This window comes from Monodelphis domestica, chromosome 4, assembly GCF_027887165.1.
Source record: "Monodelphis domestica isolate mMonDom1 chromosome 4, mMonDom1.pri, whole genome shotgun sequence".
Lineage (NCBI taxonomy): Eukaryota > Metazoa > Chordata > Mammalia > Didelphimorphia > Didelphidae > Monodelphis > Monodelphis domestica.
This window is the reverse complement of record NC_077230.1, coordinates 38,199,557-38,214,825: the sequence shown is the minus strand read 5'-3', so window position 1 is coordinate 38,214,825 and position 15,269 is coordinate 38,199,557. Positions and strand designations below refer to the sequence as shown.

Here is a 15,269-nt window from a genome sequence, read left to right as displayed (position 1 = left end):
TAAAGTCTCTCCATAGATAATTTCTCTGTTCATGTATGCCTAGTTAAAGACAACTTGTACAAAAACTCATCTCCATCCATTCCCAATTTTCCAGCATTTAAAAATAGTAATTCCTGATTCTGGTATTCTTAGGACTTTGAATTTTTATCAAACAGTAGCATACAAGATCCATTTGATTCTGCATGTTGTACACCTAAACTGTTCCATATTTGATCATTGATCTTTCTTTTTATTTTTTGTTGATTAATTGTATCTGACTCTATGATCTGATTTCAGATTGTCTTAGCAAAAATAAGAGTAGTTTTCCATTTCCTTCTCCATCTTATTTTACAGAAGAAACAGAGACAAACAGGGTTATGTGATGTTGCCAGAATCACACAACTATTAAGAGTTAGAGATCTATTTCTTAAACTACATCAAAAAAATTTAGACAATGTCTGCTTTGTAGAGTACTTTGAGATGTGGAATACATACTACCTTTACTTCATTTTAATCTTTTTTTTCATTATGTCTCATGAGATACTTGACCTTATTACTCTATTGTGTTCTTACTTTCTTAACCTCTATTGTAAGGCAATGTTTTCATAGTTTATTAAGTATGGCAGCAAAGTATATTAACTTAGATACTATTTGTATTTCATGATATTGATTCAGGCTTCTGAGGATTTATTTAACATTTATTTCTAATTATTTAGGTCTTTATGTAAAGATAATTTTGAGAATGATTATGTATAGTCCCGATGTGTATGCATTTTTCTCCAATTACATTTAAAATATTTACAACATTTAAAAAATAAATTTGAATCTTGAATTCTCTCCTTCCCTCACCCCATCGCTCAGCCAATAAAATGGTAAAAAAGCTGCTTTACATTTTACATATGTAATCATTTAAAAGGTTTCCCCATGACAATACTTTTGTGGAAGGATATTTGAACAAAAAAAATTTTGTTAAAAATCTTTTCTTTCTTCTAGATTTAGACTCAATCTTTTTTTCCTTCTAAGGAGATGGCTTTTTTTTTATCAGCAGCCATTTGGGATTGTTTTGGATCATTGTATTGTTTAGAATAGCTAAGTTATTCACAGTTTTTTACATTATGCCTGTCACTTTATACAATGTTGTTCTGCTAATTTCATTGTTTCAATTTTTTCTGATTTCCTTTTGTCATTCTGTCAGCAAAATAGTATTCCATTATGATCATATACCACAGCTTACTCACTCATTCCTGAATTGATGGATATCACTTTACTTTTGAATTCTTTGTCCCTCTCCAGAAAGCTGCTTCAAATATTTTTAATGTATATTCCTTACCCATTTGGTTTTTTATCTCTTTGGAATACATAGTCTAATACTGATATTGTTACATCAAAGGGTAGGTATAGCTTTATACCTCTTTGGGCATAGGATTCAGATTGCATTCCAGAATGATTCAATCACTTCACAACTCCAACAATAATGCTTTAGCATCTCAATCTTTCCACATCCCCTACAGTTTTGTTATTTTCCTTTTCAGTCATAACTGCTAATCTGATAGATGTGGGGTGGTATCTCAGATAATTTAATTTGCATTTTGTGCATAAATTGCATGCACAATAATGCATAAAATGCATTAATTTGCATTAAATTGCAGTGATTTAGAGCAGTTTTTGCAAAACCATAGCTTTAATTACTCTTGATTGAGAATTTCGTGTTCATATTCATTGATCATTTATTAATTTGGAAATCACTTATATTCTTATATAGTTACCTCATTTCTCTATATATTTTAAAAATATGGCCTTTATGAGAGAATTGCAAAAAGTTTTGCACCATTATGATTAGTATATTACTCTTCATCTTATTTCTAGCTAGTTTCAGACCACTTCTTCCTCTGATTTGCCCTCTTTTCTTGAATTTGGCTAAAATTTTCCTGGGAGTTATTATTTTAGAATCTCTTTTAGATGATTGATGGATTCTATTTCTATTTTAGACTCATTATGAACTATCACAGTGTCCCATGGAGTTATTGGTTTCCACTTGCTTATCTTTAAGGCATGATTTTCTTGAGTAAGCTTTTGTAATTGCTTTTCAATTTCTCTAATTCTGTTTTTGTATAAAGTACTTTTCCTCAGAGAATTTTTATATATTTCCAAAGGCCAATTCTACCTTTTGAGAAGTTCTTTTCTTCAATGCATTTTTCCATATCTTTTTTCCATTTGGTCAATTCTGCTTTTTAAATAGTTTTTCTCTTCATTGGATTTCTGTGCCCCTTTTCCAATTGGCCTATTCTAGTATTTAAGATATTAATTTCTTCAATGCTTTTGGGGCCTCCTTTACCAAGGCATTTATTATTTTTTCATGATTTTTCTGTATCATTCTCATTTTCCCCCTCAATTTTTCTTCTACCTCTCTACCTGCCTGGATCTATGTATGGGCAATGCATCAAAAATCTTGCCCTCAAATTTGGAACTATGCCCAAAGGGCGCTAAAAGTCTGTCTGCCCTTTCATCCAGCTGTAGCACTTCTGGGTTTATACCCCAAAGAGATAATAAGAAAAAAAATACTAATACAAAAATATTTATAGCCCACTCTTTGAGGTGGCAAAAAATTGGAATATGAGGCGATGCCCTTCAATTGGGGAATGGCTGAACACATTGTGGTATCTGTTGGTGATGGAATACTATTTGCTCAAAGAAACAATGAACTGGGGGAATTCCATGTGAACTGGAAGGACCTCCAGGAATTGATGCAGAGTGAGAGGAGCAGAACCAGGAGAACACTGTACACAGAGACTGATACACTGTGGTACAATTGAATGTAATAGACTTCTCTACTAGCAGCAATGCAATGATCCAGGGCAATTAGGATGGATCCATGAGAAAGAACACTATCCACATCCAAAGGAAAAACTCTGGGAGCAGAAACACAGAAGAAAAACAATTACTTGATTATATAGGTTGATGGGGAAGTGATTGGGGATATAGACTCTAAATAATCACCCATGTACAAACATCAACAATTTGGAAATACGATTTGATCAAGGACACATGTAAAAGCCAGTGGAATTGTGTGTGGGCTACTGGAGGGAGGGAAGGGAAGGAACATAATTCTTGTAACCAAGGGAAAATATTCTAAATTGACTAATTAAATAAAATTTTCAAATAAAAATCTTGCCCTCAAGTCAGCAAAGGGACCCAGGTAACCTCCTTATGATCAATTTTCTGACTCTTTTACAATTTGTATTTGAGAGCTCTGGAAGCCCTTGCTGTGGATTCAGGTGTCTCCAAGGTTTCTTTCCTCATTGGGGCCTGCCTTGTTCTACTGTTTTTGCACTACTTCCCCTACATTGTTGCAGATCTTTCCTCTTGGCCTAAGTATGTTTAGGATGAAAATGTTTTCACCACATCTTTGTATTATGCTCCTCCTACAATATTTGTTTTAAGGCATTATATCATAATTTAATTTGGTAGAAATCAGATTGCTCTCTGTAGCAACTTCACCACTGCCTTGGCTCAACCCCCCCACCCCCATTATTGCTTTCTCTTGATAGTCTTACAACTATTTTACAGTCTTTGTCATTTTAAAATTGAATTTCTCCATTTGTTTCTGCTATGGGGTTTGTGGATAATACATACAAATGCCAATACTTTTATGGATTTATTTATTATCCTGAATGTTTTTGGAGTTGTTATTTTAATTCCTTATATTTGGCTCTCTAGGGTTTTATAAATAGACTCATATCTATAACAGCTAATAAATTTTTTCTCACTGTGCTTTTATTATTCTCTCAATTTTTTTCTTTCCTTATTGCTATAACTCACATATTTCTGACACCATTCGCAAATAGTTGTGATGATAACAAAATCTTTACTAGTTATAATTGTATACCTTTATCTTCATTTGGGTTATTATTTTGAAAAATAGTCTACTTATTCAACCTTTATTGTTATAATAAAAGATACTTTACAAAAATAGAAAAATGCTTGAAGAATAGTATACATATGAAATAAGCAATCATAAAGTTAATGCTTACCTTTGTCTATTTGACAAGAAAATAAATCTAATTGTTGGACTCTTCTTTGCATAATTTTTTTTAGAGAAGTTTAAAAGATATCAAGCTTCTTGCACAAGAATAATTTTCTCTTCTTCAAGTATCATATGTGTTCATATTTGCTTCTTCCTTTTAAATTTGTGATGAAAAAATCAGTAGTGTGTCTAATGTAAGGGGGAGGAATTCTAAAGGAATATCCTATGTAGATATACCCCAAGTAATGTTTATGTTAGGAGGTATGAGGCACAATGGATGGAGTTTTTCCAGAGTTAAGTCTATCCTTTGTATTGTCCAAAAATAAAATCATTTTCAGACCTGGATATCATCTGACAGTCTTCCTCAACCTAGCTATGTTCTTTTATCATCCTCAACATCTTATTTCCTTCTCCAATTTCTGCAAGGCAAGAGAATTCCAGTGTGGTAGAATCTTATTGTCCTTTATCCTTCTCTGTTATATTAGAGATCAAAAGCAACTAAAAAGTATGAACTATACTCTAATTTTTCACACACAACCTGCCAAAAAACAAAAAACCTTGTTGCCTTTTTCAATTTGCTTCAACTGCCCTATGGGAGCCAGAGGAAATTGCTGTAGCAATGCCACATGTCCTATGTACTTCTCACAGGAATACCAGGGTCCTTACTCTCCTGAAGGTATTCATACTCTAGGCACTTAGACATCTGAAGAAATAAGTTTATTCATTTCAAAAAATTTCTTACTTCTTAGTTTATCACCAGAAAATTCAGTACTTCTTTATTGCTTTGCTTCTTCTGATTTTGAAAGTGCTCCATTTGTTCTCTCATTTGATGAACATACAGTCAATTCACAATAGATCTATCACATGCTTTCATCTTGTATTCCTTGTTCTCTACTTTATCACTATAGAAAGAGTAAAGGCTGAAGTTGGCCACTTTTCAGATATAATAATGTAGTATAAAGTATTTATTATAATATGTAATATTATAGAGTAACAATAGTAAGTATGTAATATGTAAAGAAAAAGGTAGACATGGAAAATATATTCTGTTAATGTGCCTATGAAATCAGAAAAAAATTATAGCAGCATAGATCAAGAAATTTATAGTTTGGAAGAACCTTAGTGATCTTTTATTCCAGAAACTCTTAACCTATTTTGTGTCATCATCTCCTTTAGTAATGTGGTGAAGACCTTTTCCAAGAAAAAAAAATAGATGCATAAAACAAAATATAAAGAATTACAAAGGAATTAATTATATTTAAATACAGGCATAGAAATTTAAAAACAAAGCAAATGCACTGACCACAGGTATTAATAAATCCTTTTCTTGTCTGACTTATTCATTAGACTTAGGAACAAATTAAGGAACAGAATAGTTAAGAGAAAGAATTAATGATCCAGAAATTTAGTAAATAAAAAGGCACTTGCTTGGTGACATTAAAATGATCTCTAACAAAATTCCCTGGGAACAGTTTTTCTGTGTGTGCGCACGTTATTTGTGTATAGACATAGACATCAGCATAGATATGGACGTAGAAAGAAATATGAATGTATGCATAAATGTAGGATGGCTAGATGATATAATGGATAGAGCTTCAGACATTAGCTATGTGACCTGCATTTATATGTAGTATATTAATAACATAAATATATAGATGCATTTATGTTTATAACTATTTATACAGAAAAAAGAGAAATTTCCATTATGTATCCAAACCCTTCATTCCCCATTGACTTTATTATATTTGTTTATTAGATAAATTACTAACGTGATGAAAATCATATGAAACTGAAAACACAATAGAAGATATTGGTCATGACATATTTTCTTTCCCTTCAGCCTTCTATAGCATCTTATAATATTTTTAAATTCCTCAATAAAGTTAAATCTTTTGAAACTGGACAAAATCTCAGTGATCCCCTTTAGAATTCTATAATCTTGGGCCACCATTGCAAATTATCATGAGTTTTTTAAGAGTTTTAAGAAAAATTTCAATAGCAATTTCATAGTAAACCATTCCACCACCAAAAAAAAAATCCATGGCAAACTTCTATGTAATACAAAATTCCACAATTTATCAACTGTCATCCTCTAAATCATAACACATCCTACCTCATCTTTTTCTTTTCAGAAATGATCTCCCCAGGCTCCACCCTTTGTTTATCACCATCCCTCCTGTTACCTTGGTGATGTGACATATCATAAGTGCTCTGTGATGTAATCATCTTTTATTGGCTGAGTGTTTGGCCCTATGAGGAAACAACAGATTCTTTATCCTGAATAAACTTTTCATTTGCTTTAAAACTTATAATTGTTAGCCAGCACTCAAAAAGCACCAGCAAAAATTGACAGATACCTCAGCCCAGATCTACCTTGTCTTTCCATTTTACTACCTTCATTACATTTGATATGCAGACTTCTTTTTCTTTCAGTTGAGACTTATGTAATTTCATTCCCTACGTTTCATAACAAGCTTCCCTAGCAACAACAAGGATGTACCCAATTGTACCTATCAATCCAGTCAACTAACAAATATTTATTAGTGCAACCAGTTCCTGCCCTCAAGGGGAATAACATGGCTTAGTCCAGAGGTGTGAAACAGTGCCACGCACCAAAGAGTGGCATGGTAGACAAGATTAAAATGTAATTGGTAACTAGTTAACTGAATATAAAAAATGAAATATAGGTAATATGGCTAGAGGATTCTCTAAGTCAACATGATGTCTACAGATTCTAATGTACTGTTTCATGGTTTCCATTTCCATTTGCATTTGATACCACTAAACAAAAAATAATGTATATATGCTAAGATGAACTAAAAAACAAATACAGGGTAATTCTAGGAAAGAAGTTACTAGGGAAGAAGTTGAGGAATGAAGAAACATTTGGTAGTGTACTCTTGGTGCTTAAGCTGAGCCATTAAAGAACCAAGGAATCTAAGTGAGAATTACCAGGCACTCTTAGCTATTATTTTCTTTTTATTTGACGGCAACACTTTGCCTGATGGAACAATACACTCTATTCCCATACTAAGTGGGATCATGGCTCTCAGTAGAAAGACAGTTAGCCTAGATAGAATCTGGATTCCTGATGAATCCTGAAAGGACAATAAAAGAAGTGATGAGGAATAAGAGGCTTGAACCCTTTCCCAAGGTTATGGAATATTTGCATTCAATATCACTTTCTGCCTACATATTGCACATTTGCCAGATGTTAGCAAATGAGGAGGAGTCAAAGACCAATAAAAATCTTTGCAATTGAAAAGGAAGTTACCTAGGTTGAGCAGGGATGTGCAGGTGTACCCTGGATTTCTTTGACTTGGAAAATTGTAATAGGAGCTCCTGTTGAAGTCATAAGAACCGAACACCTTCCTTGTTGCCCCAGAAATTTCTACTATTAACATCCCTTTGATTCAACTCCTGACCTTATCCTGGGGACATTAAAAAAAAAGATTCACAACCATGGATGACAGAAGTGACAAAAGTATGGGGGAAATATGCACAAAGTAAGCCTTGTTTTAAATTCAGAAATCCAATTTGGATGAGAAAAACCACTATCCACATCCAGTGGAAATACTGTGGGAGTAAAAACACAGGAGAAAATCAACTGCTTGAATCCATGGGTCAAAGGGATATGGTTTGGGATGTAGACTCTAAATGAACATTCTAGTGCAAACAACATTATTGAAATAGGTTCTGATCTGCTGGAGGGGATGTGGCAAAATAGGGACATTAATTCATTGCTGGTGGAGCTGTGAACTGATCCAACCATTCTGGAGGGCAATTTGGAACTATGCCCAAAGGGTACTAAAAGAATATCTACCCTTTGACCCAGCCATAGCACTGCTGGGTCTGTACCCCAAAAAGATAATGGACACAAAGACTTGTACAAAAATATTCATAGCTGCGCTCTTTGTGGTGGCCCAAAACTGGAAAATGAGGGGATGCCCATCAATTGGGGAATGGCTGAACAAACTGTGGTATATGTTGGTGATGGAGTACTATTGTGCTAAAAGGAATAATAAAGTGGAGAAGTTCCATGGAGACTGGAACAACCTCCAGGAAGTGATGCAGAGCGAGAGGAGCAGAACCAGGAGAACATTGTACACAGAGACAAACACACTGTGGTATCATCGAACGTAATGGACTTCTCCATTGGTGGTGGTGTAATGTCCCTGAACAACTTGCAGGGACCCAGGAGAAAAAAACACCATTCATAAGCAAAGGATAAACTATGGGAGTGGAAACACCGAGAAAAAGCAACTGCCTGAATACAGAGGTTGAGGGGACATGACAGAGGATAGACTCTAAATGAACACTCTAATGCAAATACTATCAACAAAGCAATGGGTTCAAATCAAGAAAACATCTAATGCCCAGTGGACTTACGCGTCGGCTATGGGGGGTCGGTGGGGGAGGAAAAGAAAATGATCTATGTCTTTAACGAATAATGCTTGGAAATGATCAAATAAAATATATTTAAAAAAAAAAAAGAAATAGGTTCTGATCAAGGACACAAGTAATACCCAATGAAATTTTGCCTTGGCTGTGGGAAGTGTGGGTGGAGAGGAGGGAGGGAAATAAAGTGAGTATTGTAACCAAAAAAATAAAATTAAATTAAATTAATTTAAAAAAAAGAAATCCAAATTGGACAGGAAAGAAAAGAGAGAAAATGCATTTGAGTATAGATCTGAAGTCAGGCTTCACTTTCCAAACCACCAATAAGAAAACAAGCAGATAATGGTATTCTTACTGAGCCTGAGAGCCACAGAGCTAAGGACCTGAAATAGTTGAAATGGTCCACATGGCAATGGAACTGGAATCTGTCCCCACACTCTGACTTATTCTCAGTCTCTGTCTGCTGACTCCTTCCCTACTGCCTGCAAAGAAACATATTTCCCCCCTGACTTATTTCTTCCATCCCCTGTCATCCTACATCTTTTCTGTGTTTGTGGCTACCTATCTAAAATGCTGTCTGAATCATTGTATCACTGAGAGCAGCTAAGTCTATCAAATTTGATCATTCCACACTATTGCTGTTACTGTTTATAATGTTTTCCTGGTTCTGTTCATTTCAGTGCATCAATTAATGTAGGACTTTCCAACTCTTTGTGAGATCATCCTCCTGTTTATTGTCAGAGCACAATAGTATTCTGTCACCATCATATGCCACAATTTGTTCAGCCATTCCCAAATTGAGGGATGTCCCTTTAGTTTCCATTTCTTTGCCACCACAAAAAGGGCAGCTTTAACTATTTTTGTACAACCATGTCCTTTCCCATTTTTTTAAGTCTCTTTGGATTTCAGACCTAGTAGTGGTCTTACTGGGCATAATTCCAAATTGCCCTGAAGAATGGTTGGATCAGTTTGCAACTCCCCCAGCAAGACATTAGTGTCCCAATTATGCCAGTCTGTACATTATTTATTATTTTCCTTTACTTCATATTTGCTAATCTAACAGATGTGTAGTGGGTACCTCAGAGTTGTTTTAATTCGCATTTTGTGGTGAAAAATTATCACACCAATACAGTCTCCAAGAAAATAATAGGTTTACTGGAAGCAGGGTGACTGTGGTCAAGATCAAGACTAAAGACCCCAAGTCTTAGGAGAGAGCTGTTTTTTATGCGAAGAAATCTGATGACATAGTACCTATTAAAGACAGAAAATACAATGAAAATTAAAGTGGGGTGAAAATAAATCTTTCACATGGGCAGTTCTTAATTAATGCTGCAAGTGCATAGTAAGCTAGAAAGTACAGAAATCATCACTATGTGAGGTAACTAATATCAGTTATATGACTGACCTTTCTAAGTTCTCTCAATAAAAGGTCAGAGGTTAATTGTTTTTGCTGACAATTTCCTATTAATGTTAGGAGTCATCAGCCCCAAGACTGATATAGTCATTGCACCTAGCAGGTACCCCAAGGGCAGACCTCCACCTCCTGATTGTCTTATGCTTACATGCAGCAGGGTGTGGTGGGCTTGGTAGAAACTTTTGGGTTACAGGCTTAAAGTCAAAGTGGCCTGTCAGCAAATTTAATACCCTCCAAGTTGTATTTTTCTTAGCAAACTGTATTATTTGACTATTAACTAAAAAATTGGTGATTGGTAATCTAAGGTACAGTCAAGAAATATGCTAAAAAATGAGCAAACCAAAAGAATGCAATCATAAATATAACTACCAAGGTGACAGAGAAGTTCAAGATACAAATTCAGAAAAAGACAATGACTACAAAAAGCCTCCAAGAAAAGTGGGGATTGAACAGAAATCCAACAATAGCTCCTAAAAGAGCTAAAGAAAGATTTTAAAAAGAAACAAAAATTGTATTTTAAAAATAAAATAAGACCAGAAAACAAAAAACTGAGAAAATTAATGAGAAAAATCCAAGAACATAATGAAAAGAAATTCAACATTGTGGTAATGGAGGCACAAAATATTTGAGAAAGAAGCCAATTCTTTTAAAAAATCAGAATTGGCAAAAAGAAAAAAGGAGTGAAAAAAATTTCTGAAGAAAATAATTCCTGGAAAATGAGAATTGACCCAGGGAAAGGATAATAACCTACCCATCAAAATAGACTATTTCAGGGGAAAGTAAGGCTATTTAATAAAAGAGAAGGTTTCCACACATTCCTGGAAAAAAACACCTAACAGAAAATTTGATGTTTAGATACAAAATTCAAGAGCATAAAAAAGTAAATAAGAGAAAAAATTTAAGGGCTTCAATATGGTCAAATTTTTTATATTCCTATATGGAAAGATATCTGTAACTCTTTAAAATGATCATCATAATAGAAATATATATATATATATATATGTGTATATATATATATACAGAGATTGTTGTAGTAAGCTATTTAGAATATTTTTTAAAAACTAGGAGTGATAAAGAAGATTGTACTAAGAGAAATGGAACAAGAGAAGTGGAAATGGGGTAAATTATATCATCTAACATGGCACAGGAGGTAGGTAATACTATTACTATGGAGGGAAGGATGAGGGTGGTGACAAGTATTACTTGAACCTTACTCTAATTGGAATTGGATCAGAGAGGGAAGAACAGCCTGATTCATTGGGGTATAAAATCTATCTTGCTTTAATGAGAAGTAGAAGGGGAATAAGAAAGGGAGTGGTGGGGAGGGGAGTAATTTAAGGGTAGAAGTTTCTGTTCTCAATGAAGAGAGTCCTCTTTGTCTCCTGCTACTGAAAAGGGATAGAAAAATGTGACTTAAAAAAATTTCCTTATCTAGATTTTAGATAAGGTTTTAGTTCTATTTGGATGGATTTTATGGGGAAACTCCCTGCTGTGTTTCCTCCATCTTGGCTGCACTTGCCCAATTTACTTTCAAAGTGGAATGAGCAGCCTCAGGAATAGTGGGTTCCCATTCACTGGTTTTTCTTAAGGACAAGCTGGATGACATGTTCTTGGTGACTCTGTAAAGGAATTTCCTGTCCAGGGAAGAGTTGGACCCAATTCATAATGAAATCTTAGATTTGCTACTTATTCCTGTTTTCCCAATATAACAAATGAATGAAAAAGGAAACACACTTTTTTGTAGTTATCTAATATAGACTTATATGTTTGCATGTTTGTGTATATATACTTTATTTTTAGTGAATTCATATTGGCTTTTCGTGACCACGGTTTTTGTGACCACGGCTTTCCTTTACTAAGGAGACACAAGCCATCTGTTTTGTTTTAGATTGTTTTTTATTTAGACAGCCAGTTTTGTTTTAGATTGAGGTCAAACTTACACAGGCCGCAGTTTCTAGAATTCCTTTGGAGTTAGAAAAGTTCTGTCCCTTTGGAAAGATAGGAACATTGACTTAGTTTTCCTGGTATATTTTACATAATTTCTCCCATTTGGGGATGATGGTTCTATCATTACATCAGCAATTGCTGCGTCTTTATGTAGTTTCAGATCATAACCAACTATGACTGGCAATGTGAAAAATGTTGCCTTGTAGGAATAAAATTCTAAGTTATAGCCCTCCACAAATGGCTTCAACCATATTTTCAGTTTTTATTCCACTACAAAATCCTCCCAATACTGTAACTAATTTACTTAATATTTACTGCAAAAGTTCCTTTTTTGAACCTCCTGGGACCAATTTTGTTCATGTTCTTTCTGGCTACAGTGCTTTCATCATGCTCCCCAACTATATTATATCTATATCTATCTATCTATCTATCTATCTATCTATCTATCTATCTATCTATCTATCTATCTATCTACATATCCTTCTATCAGAAACAGAAACAATCAAGTCTTTCAAAAGGCCTTACCTCCTTCCAATAAGAATTGATCTCCTATTGTGAGTCATATAGACTGTGCAGGTCTCTATTTGGAAACTTCCTTATCCCTCTCATCTATCTGCTTATATTTATCATCTTATATATAATAAGATATATAAAATTATATATTATATAAAGATTTTATATATTCTATATATTATGTATTATATACATATAATCTGCTTATATATGTAATCTTCCTCATATTTCCAGACTCAGCTGACACTGAATTGCCTCCAAGAAACATTCCCTGATCCAGCCAGCTACGATTTCTCCTTCTAGTAAAGCTTTACAATATTGCACTTGGTTCCTCTTCTATGTTACTCATCTCATCTAAGACTGAAGGGTTTATTAGAAAAAAGCACTCTCCATTCATTCTCAAACATTACTATGTTTGTTATTCCTTATGACTAGAAGAATGGAGGCTTCGAGGCAGAATCTCAGCAGGAGCAAAAGTGTGTTGTCATTACATAACATACAATTCACTGTCCACTGCCAAGAATAATCTGATAAAATTACTTCATCTGAGAATAAATTAGTCAAAAGCCATCCAAAAAATTGCTTATCAGTGGCATCATCATATACAGAGGTGGTACAGAAAGAAGACTGCAAAAATACTTGTGGGCGCAGATCCTGAACTTTTGAGCAACAAATCCAAAGAGTATTATATTAGACTATAATTTCAAAAAGTCAAGATGCCCTTGCTGGTTGCCAGCTAGTGGTTCACAGTAGTAGAATTACAATGGGAATAATATCAGATTCCTGTGTCATTAGCAGATAAAGACCTTATCTCCTCATGCAGATTTTTAGCATTTTGAGCAAACTAGGCTACCACAGGAACAATTGTCATTACTCATGTATACTGGAAAAAAGAATTGGAGACAAGAATTTTAATGACATGTGGGTATCCCTAAGGTATCCCTCAAACCTTTGTAAAGGAGGGGACAACCTGGGACTCCATGGAAGAGAGGGGTATGATATGCTGTCTCTTGGTGGTGGGCATAGCACTTGGTCTAGGGGTGTGTGGGGGCAGGGACTGGCACTCCAGCTCTAAAAGGTTCACAATCAATGCCGTAGAGCACAAGAATAGTGGTTTCCCAAGGGCAACTATAATCATAAACTACTTGAATTTATTTCCAGAACATGACTTGGAAACACTGAGCATTTGTACAATGTCCATTATTTGCCAGGCACTGTGCAAAGCACTTTACAAGTATTTTATTTGATCCTAGCTACAGGGTGGCTCCTGTTATCCCTATTTTCCAATTAAGGAAAGTAAAGTAGGCAGAGGTTAAGCGATTTTCCCAGGATATGAGTAACTGAAACTAGATCTGAACTTGTGTCTTCTGACACCATGCCCAGCATGCTAACCACTTCTTCCCCTAATTGCCTCCAACAACATAAAGGGTATAATGAATATTTAGATGTCAGGGGGACCTTTTTAGTTTTTTTGTTTCTTGGGAATGTATGCTTGAGTGTAAAATATTCAAAGGGCATAGACATTTTAAGTCACTTTTTCAAAATTATAATTCCAAATTGTTTTCCCAAATGGATATGCCATGTCAAAGGTAGAACAACTCATTGTGCTAATTTTTATATATCCTCTCCAAAATTGGCAGTTCTGACCTTTTGTAATGCTACCTTCTGAGGTAGAGCCCCCATTCTGTTATTGCATACAATTTTATTAATGATTTGCAATCATGTTTAATAAAGTTGATGATAACTTACAATTTTTCTTTTAAGAACTGTAGTTTCAATCCTTTGATGAATGATTTTCCATCATGAAATATTGGTTAATCCTAGGCATTTGGGGTACTTTTCTTATTTCAGAAACATTTATTGTGATCATAATGGAAAGCCAACCAAACAGACCCATCTATGAACTGGCATAGGTTGATCTCCCTGCAGGCTGTGGAGTATTTGCAAGGTATTTGTTTTGGGTCCTCTGACAATGTGGTGAAGAGGAGCCTTTTTGATGGGCTGTAGAACTGGGGTATACTCAAAAGTATCCAACGGGAAACATGGTCAAGGCCCTTTCCTTCCTGTAGAGTGTGTGAGGATGGCCAGTTGCCATAGGGCTCTCAGATCATGACTTACCTGGATTTGAGCTAAAGTTGGGAGTACATGCCATGCTGTGACTTTTGTCATTTTGTGTCTTTTTTGTCTTCTTTTAGGTGAAAGAGAATGCAGATGGCCAGGCCTTGTGCATTTTAAAAGTTCAGAAGCTCTAGCCACTTACAGGAAGTCTGGGTCCTGGAGTCCAGGCTGGGCTATGCTTAAAAGCAAAAAAGAGAGAGAGAGAGAGAGAGAGAGAGAGAGAGAGAGAGAGAGAGAGAGAGAGAGAGAGAGAGAGAGAGAGAGTCTTCCATTGTTCAGTGAGAGATATGTATGTAAATTTTGTGGATCAAATCCAAGTTAAATATCATCTCATCCTTGCCTGTGATTGTGTTGAAATAGGAGAAAAGGTGTTGGGGTAATATTTGGAATTCTTTTCTTACTATATTGTTGAAGCAAATATCTCTTATCAAAGTCTAATTGATGTTCATAGTGTTAAAGTAACCAGCTCCTAATCACCTAATAAGGTAAACATAACAAACTGATATGATGGCTGAAGACTTTATTATTAAGGGATCATACCAGGACAGCTGGGTTTTTCAATGGTTAGAGAGCCAGACCTACAGACAGGTCCTGCATTCAAATTTGGCAACTTTGCCTAGCCCTTACTGTTCTTCTGCCTTGGAACTTTTTACTTAGTATTGGTACTAAGACATAAGGTAAAAGTTTAAAAAGTATAAAAAAGGATACTACCCCCTTAGAACTCATAGTGAGAGATGTAGCTGGCCTTACTGTGGGAAAATGGGGTAATGAGAGGGAGGCCAGAGGAAGGGAGTGATAGTCATATACATGAAGATATTATATATCACATATATGTATTTGCTTACATATTTTAAAATATATTATATACCTTTTTAA

General features: G+C 34.8%; 1 protein-coding gene across 2 annotated transcripts in view; it reads right to left on the bottom strand.

Moving 5' to 3' along the window:
* Positions 1 to 15,269, bottom strand: part of LOC103099266 (uncharacterized) — a 142,444-nt gene that overhangs the window by 72,187 nt on the left and 54,988 nt on the right. The window contains exons 1-3 of one of the 2 annotated variants that reach the window (XR_008911075.1): positions 6,117 to 6,672; positions 4,746 to 4,905; positions 4,011 to 4,157 (exon numbers count right to left, since the gene is read on the bottom strand). The gene's annotated coding sequence lies outside the window, so the exon portion shown is untranslated. Of the gene's footprint in view, positions 1 to 4,010; positions 4,158 to 4,745; positions 4,906 to 6,116; positions 6,673 to 15,269 lie in introns of those variants that run through there. The other variant, XR_008911077.1, reaches the window with a different exon arrangement.